At 47.0% G+C, this 6,925-nt stretch overlaps 1 long non-coding RNA gene across 1 annotated transcript; it reads left to right on the top strand.

The window, feature by feature from the left end:
* Nucleotides 1-832: 832 nt before the first annotated feature.
* On the top strand, nt 833-5,840 carry LOC102552762 (uncharacterized). Its single transcript, XR_015637442.1, has 4 exons — nt 833-1,082; nt 3,842-3,898; nt 4,460-4,615; nt 5,439-5,840. It is a non-coding gene; the product is annotated as an uncharacterized LOC102552762 (long non-coding RNA).
* Nucleotides 5,841-6,925: the final 1,085 nt, after the last annotated feature.

Below are 6,925 nucleotides of genomic sequence, written 5' to 3'. Positions count from 1 at the left end.
ACTGCTGGGTAAAGTTCTTGCCACTCAAGCGTAAGTTCCCAAGCTTGGATTCCCGATAGCTGCGTAAGGCTAGTCAAGGCTCATCTGTAATACCAGGCCTCCTAAGGCAGGATGGGAGGTAGCAGGTACCTCTGGGTCTTGTGGGCCAAGTAGCCTGCGCATGTATCAGGAAACAGGAGACCCTGTCTCAAGTGAAGTAAAAGCTAAGGACTGATTTGTGTGCCCCCCACACTCATACTAACAAACACCACACTTGCACACACACATGCACACACACACACACACACACACACACACACACACGCATGCGCGCACAGTGAGGGTACTTAAAATCAAGAAATGGTAGCAAGTTTTCTCAGGTCTGTGATGGTGACGTGATCGCATGGAGAAGTGTCCCACATTCTTGGGAAGTGTGTACTACACTGCTGAAGCATTCTGAGCTGAAGATAAATCAGAACTTTCAATATAGGAAAGTGTTAACAATGACTGAATTTAGAGAGAGGCTAACAGATGTGTACCAAGTCATCTTTCAGGTTTTCTGGTGTCGCTTTTATGACTTTTGGGAGAGGGAGCGAAAGTGAAGAGACAATGACTGGTTACAGATCGTCCACAGAAGGTCGGGAACCCGTCCAACACAAAGACCTGTGGGGGATGACTTAAGAAAGCTCAGTCGTGACCACACGGGGATGGCTGCAAATGTTTTCTCAATAAAACAGAAATACAGACGGCAGAACTGGAGGGAAGATGGGACGGGAGACTTGGCAGGCATTCCGATAAAGTCAGCCCTGACAGCTGGAGGAGTCATAAAAGCCTGGACTCCTCTGTAGAGTCTAGGACACCAGACTTGAGAAGCTGGAACAAGTGTGGTCCTGTGATTTCTCTGGAAACAGCTGGGACCAATCTGTCCCATTTGAAACCCTCACTCCGCTGCTCACAAGTCATGGGACCTCGGGCAAGTTTCTTCACCTTCCTGACAGTTTTCTCTACTAACAAAGTCATGGAATCGCACGTGGACATTAAGGAGGGCAGTGTGTGTGGGATGCTCAGTGCAAGGGATGGTCTACAGTGAGCATCCAGCAAAGGTTGGTCTTGCTTTCATCTCTCAGGGAGGAGGGGGGATGGAAAGGGGGACTCGTTTGCCACCCACTGCAATGGTGAAAACATCTCAAGCCACATCTCCGGTAACTTTGTTTACAATTACATGTAAGTTCGGGGTTACTTAATTTCTCTCTTTTAAGTAAAATTGTGTGGCCCAGGGTTACCCAAGACGTTAATGAAGTTAAATGGCGAAGGCGATTATGCAGGAACATGGAAAATAAACAATTCGGTCTCGGCCTCAGCATCGGGCTCTCATGATGCCTCATCTTCGCCTGGGTAATTATCTCTTGACAGCAGACTTACCCAGCAGTAAGCAATAATTCCATTAACATTCCCACCTAAACGCAGTCTTCCGGGCTTTTCAGGGTCCCCAGGCCTCTAGCTACATCATGGGGGCCTCTTATCATTCTGGAATTAAAACAAGAAAGTAAAAATTATTCACTCGCATTAATTTTTTCCCCCTGAGCAAACCTCTCCACAGTCTTGACTCATTGCTCCAACTCGTATTGCTGCCAAGAATCCTATCTGCAGTAATCCAGTGCTCTCAGTTCATTCTGGGTTGGAGGGCCAGGGCAGGAGAGTCACCCGTACTCAGGGTGCAACTGTCTGAGAATGAGGAATAGTGCCAGGGTGTGATGTGGTCTCTGGAAGGAGGAAGAGCCATGGGTTTTGGAAAATGTGGAATGCCCCAGACGTGTTCTAGATGAGGAATTCAGGCTTGTGTTTGCTCATTAGAGCAGTGAGGAGGCTTACCAAACGTGCCGAGCGCTGGAGGGATGTCGGGAGATGTTCCCAGACCTTGGATCTTGAATAAGTACTGTCTGCCTCAGGTCCAGTTTCCAGACAGGCCTGTCACGGCTGAGGCTAACAGTGAGAGTCGTTAGCAGTAAGAGCACAGGTGTGAGGAACCTAGAGTTCTCCACACCTTCCCTGGCAGGGAGGGCTCAGTTAGTGATGACAGTACTCTCCTCTCCAGTCCCGAAGCATACACCCCACTCCACACCACAGATGAGACCCACAGAGCCAAAAACACACCTGACATTCCACATCAACTCTGCTGGAAAGAGGACTTAAACGAGTCTTCAGGATTTGGAGGCTGACTTTTCTTAAGGAAGGAAAGAGGCTGTTTCTTATCCATTTTCTCGCACAGAACTAGCTTTGGGTTTTCCAGCAGTGTGAGGACTCATCTCCCAGCAGTGAAGGGTGGTTTGACCCCAAGATGACCTTTACTTTCCTTCCCACTATCTATTAATTCATCAAGTCTGGATTCTGGTGGGAGTGTGGACTGAGTGAGTGAGTGAGTGAATGAATGAATGAATGAATGAATGAATGAATGAATGGGGTAGGATGTTAGCCCCATCTCTCACAAAGCTAATGCACAATAGGTCCTCAAAAGAGGTTTCTTCGAATTTAAAAACAATAGCTACTAACCAGCTCTGTCAGCAGATTGATCCAGGAAAGAGGTCGGAGAGCTGACTTGAATTAGGTGTGAAGGTTGGTTGGAATTCAATTACCCATGACCCTCCAGTCTTTTCTGCCAGCCATGATTTATGGAGGCTGGCTAACGAAGGTTCGGACTCATAACACTGCAATCAGCCTTTCTTTGGAAGATGAAGGCCCAGGAATTATCTAAGGGGCACTCTCAGGCCTGATGACATTTCTTAGGTTGGAAATATCTTGGCGACTTAGCCCAAGAGCAGTCAGGCTTAGACTTGGACACAAAGAGCATGCGCAATCACACCTCAGGAGTCCTCGCTCCTATTTTTCTTCACAATCACTCTGACCTAGTAGCCCTGTCTGACACAGACAAATGATCTAGGGGCTGTGGGCGGTTAGGGTCCTTGTTCAGGGATGTTTCTACTAGCTGAAAAGGCCAACGGAAAACCAGAGAATTGTATCACTTAAAGTAGGGAAGGGATTCAACTCATCACCCCCATCTCCTTTTTTCTCCAATTTAAACCTTCCTTCTCAGCCTCACCTTAAGGTTTATCTACTCTTGTTATAGCCAGGCTTAATGGCCTTAAGAGTCTAAGACCCAGCTACATTTTTCCCCTCACAGAACAACATTCTTGGCAAGCAGAGGAGGCTGAGGAGATGGTTGAACACAAAAATTCCTTGCTGTGCAAGCATTAGGATTTGAGTTGAGATTCCCAGCGCCCATGCAAAAGCTAGGTGTGGCTGCATACATCGGGAACCCCAGCTCTGTTGGAGCAGAGACACAGAGATGGGGGCACCCTAGGGCTTGCTGGTCAGTCAACCTCACTGAATCAGGGAGCTCCAGGATCGGTGTGAGACCTTGTCTCCAAAAATAAGGTAAAGGCAGTTAATGAAAGCCCCTGACATCAACCTTTGACCTCCACACACTCCAGAATGAGTACACACATACACACCCCTACAAGCACACACACACACACACACACATACACACACACACACACACACACACACACACACACACACACACACTATTCTCTTGAAATTATTATCCCAGAAGGCATCTTGAAACCATGATGGTGGCAACATTTGCACAACTATAATCCCAGCACTTGGGAGGCTGAGGCAAGAAGACCTCAAGTTAAAGCCAGCTGCTTCCCTAGGGAGAATGTGTCTGAAAATAAAACAACCCCACTCCCTCCAGAGTTACTTGTTCATTTGGTTGCCCTCATTTTTGCTGTTCGCGTGCACCAACTTGTCCTGTGTGTGAGGTGAACTGGACCCTGACCTCCACCACTCTTACTTTCAGAGCTCTGAGCACGTCTGGAGCAGATCCTAATTTGCAAGGCTGGCAAAGGAACAGAGGGTAAGAAATGATTCCTGCACCTGCCCTTTGCCCCCTCCTAGGTCACATTGCTTAATGAATTTAGCTGGAACACAGTCCAGTGTTGGGAGAGTCGTAGCCTCCATGTGTCTTCATAATGTACCTGACTTTATACAGCAGGCCACTTCCTTCTAATAAGAAGCAGTAGATGGGCAACTCAACGTGTGGATCTTCAAGCTTACAGAATGAGCTTGAACTTGAAAGCGATCCAACCCATAACGACATTTATTATTTTTAGAGCATTACCTAGTCATTTTGATTAATTCTCTTAGAGTACTTTTCCCTTAAGCTCCCCAGAGAGAGGAGGGTGTGTTGGGGGCTGGGGTGGGGGGAGTCTAACGAGACTGTAAAGCTACAAATATAACCTTGGTGAGGAGTTGACATGTTTAGAACTGTAACATGGCAAATCATTGTGAAATCTTCTAATGGGTGCCGGTCCCCTGCCAAACAAGCCCAGCACCCAAAGCACACAAAGAAATCATTGAAAGACACTGGACCGTGTCCAAAAGGCCAGGCTAATGTTTCACCTAATCTCTCTCCTAGTCTCTCCTGCCTACTGCCGGCCCCACCCACAGGATCTCACTGGAGAGCTCCCTGCAGCTGCTCAGGGCATTTACACCCTCTCATCCCCGGCAGCAAGAGGAAAACCATTAGGAAGCCAACAGTATAAAAGGGGAAAGATGAGTGGCTGGAGGAAAGGTGGGAACTGATAGAGTCAAGCGCCTGTCTTCTCACAGGGTTGGTACACTTGGGGTGGAACCAGGAAGACAGGACCAGAGGTGATCCTGGTTCACATATCCTTGGGACATTGCAATTTAGGGAGAAGTGCCTATGAGCTGGTAACAGAAGGTTTGGTTTGCTTTTGTTAAGTTCAATTTGTTTCCAATTCTTTTTATCTTGGCTCTATCTCAGGCATCACAGACGCCAGAGCTTTGCAGGCACAGGGTGGGGTAGGGTGGGGCGGGGTTGGGCAATTCTTTCTTTTTGCTTAAAGGGACAGAACTAGGGATGCCTCTTTGAATGCCTGTGGCTTGCTCAAATACCATTAGTAAATTAGTAAAGACGCTGAGCAGGGAAGGGTTCGTTCTCTTTGAAAGTGGCTTTCACAGAGGTGGCCACCAACAAATCTAAGGACAGAAAGGAAGTTTGCAGAGAGAAATTTGGACCTGTAAGATGGTACTGACATTATTATTTCAGCTAGCCAGAGCTAACCTTGAACTTCTAGACTTGCTAAGCTGAGTATGAAGAAATAAATCCTGTTCGTTGGTTGTGGTGGATGTTTTTAATCCCAGCATTCAGAGGCCGAGGCAGGCTGTTCTCTGCAAGTTCCAGGACAACCTTCGTCTACAGTGTGAGTTCTAGGACAGCCAGACCTATACAAAGAAACCCTGCCTTGAAAACCAATAATAAATAAATAATATAATATAAAAGAGTGGATCCCTTTAAAAACGGTCATTGGTGTACATGTGAAGCTCTTAGGATCTCTCAAATTTTGCCTGGAAAAATATTCTATTGACTATAGGGGCTGTCCAGGTTTGGGAGTCAAACACGCCCGGCTGGAGTCTCAGCTCCATCATCTACAGACTTGTGACTTTGGTCAACATCTGCACCTTCCTGCGCCTCAGTTTCCCATCTATACTGTGAGCATAGCCTCTGTCTCCCCAAGAGTTCCTTCAGCTGCTCCGGCATCTCAACAGACGCTTCTGGTTTGTTCTTCCCCTCCCTACAACAGAGGACATGTGCTTCAGCCAGCAGGGAACAAAGGAAAAAGTCCAGCCCTTCCTTGCAGCTTTGTGTGGAACGGGAGATAGCTTCAAACACACAGGGCCCAGACAACTTATGGCTCTTTCTCGTGTTTATTTTTTTAAACAAATCTTTCCATAGCACTCACTGTGTAATAAACACCTCCTGAGCACTGGACAAACCTGACTCACCCCATCTTTCACCAGGTGCAATCTTGGGATTCTTGTTTTGCAGGGGAGGAAACACAGTTTATGGTCCAGGGGTACTGAACAAGGGTCTTACCAGTCAAGACTTGAACCCAGGCAACCTAAGCCCTTGTCTTTGTGGAGATCGTGGCCAAGTGTTGATTTGGGAAGGGCAACTAAGATCAAAGCTCTCTGTCTGAGATGCCCAGGCTAGCTCTGCACCATCTAGAATATATTAAAACTGAAGTCTTCACTGATAAACTTTCATAGCCAGAACCTCGGGCCAGAGAGACCAGATGAGGTCAACAGAACCAAGAAGCTGGTTCCCAGACCTGTGGCTTGCTGCCCATCTCTCTCTCCATCCCACCAAGAGGAGGCTGCAGACTCTTCTCTGGTATCCCCTCAGCCCTTGGCTCTGTTGAGTGTGAATTTGCTGATGGTTGCTCTACAGTAGGTGGGGAGTGGTGGGAAGGAGAAAACACTGAAGAAGTCAAGAATAAAGGAAACGACTGTTTTTTAAATTCCAGTGATTATAAAATCAGTGTTGGCCGAGGCAGACATTGCAAAAGGGGTTGACTCAATCCTGTTTCCCAGACTCTGTCTCCCACTCAATTTCCACCTAGGTATGGTCAGTCACAGGACCCAAGTCAGGCCTTTTGTCCTTTTTTCTCCCCTTAGGCAGTCCTTCTTGTCCACTTCTCTCTTTAAATGTTTGTATACTATTTGGTCATACAGGGGTTAAAGACATATATGATAACTGGGGTATGGAGATAAAAATGAAAATATGACTAAGATAAATGGAATGCAATAACAGGGGTGCAGGGATTGATAATAAGGGTGCAAGGATTCTGTACAGATGTGAAAACTGAGACTCAGAAGCTGCCACATTTATGAGACTGACGCGCTACGTACTGCGCTAACGAGGCACCTAAGCTGCCACATTTAAACCATGAAGGAAGAGCCAGGAACATCTCAGATATCACTTCTGCAGCATTGAGCTACTGTGCCACGGGAGTTCAGAGTTTTGCTGTTTTCAGCCAAGGATGATCCTATCTGCAGTATTCATTATAGAAAAGCCATG

The sequence above is a fragment of the Rattus norvegicus genome, chromosome 14, assembly GCF_021556685.1.
Source record: "Rattus norvegicus strain SHRSP/BbbUtx chromosome 14, alternate assembly SHRSP_T2T, whole genome shotgun sequence".
NCBI lineage: Eukaryota > Metazoa > Chordata > Mammalia > Rodentia > Muridae > Rattus > Rattus norvegicus.
The sequence above is the reverse complement of the archived record's forward strand: the minus strand, read 5'-3'. Positions and strand labels throughout refer to the sequence as shown.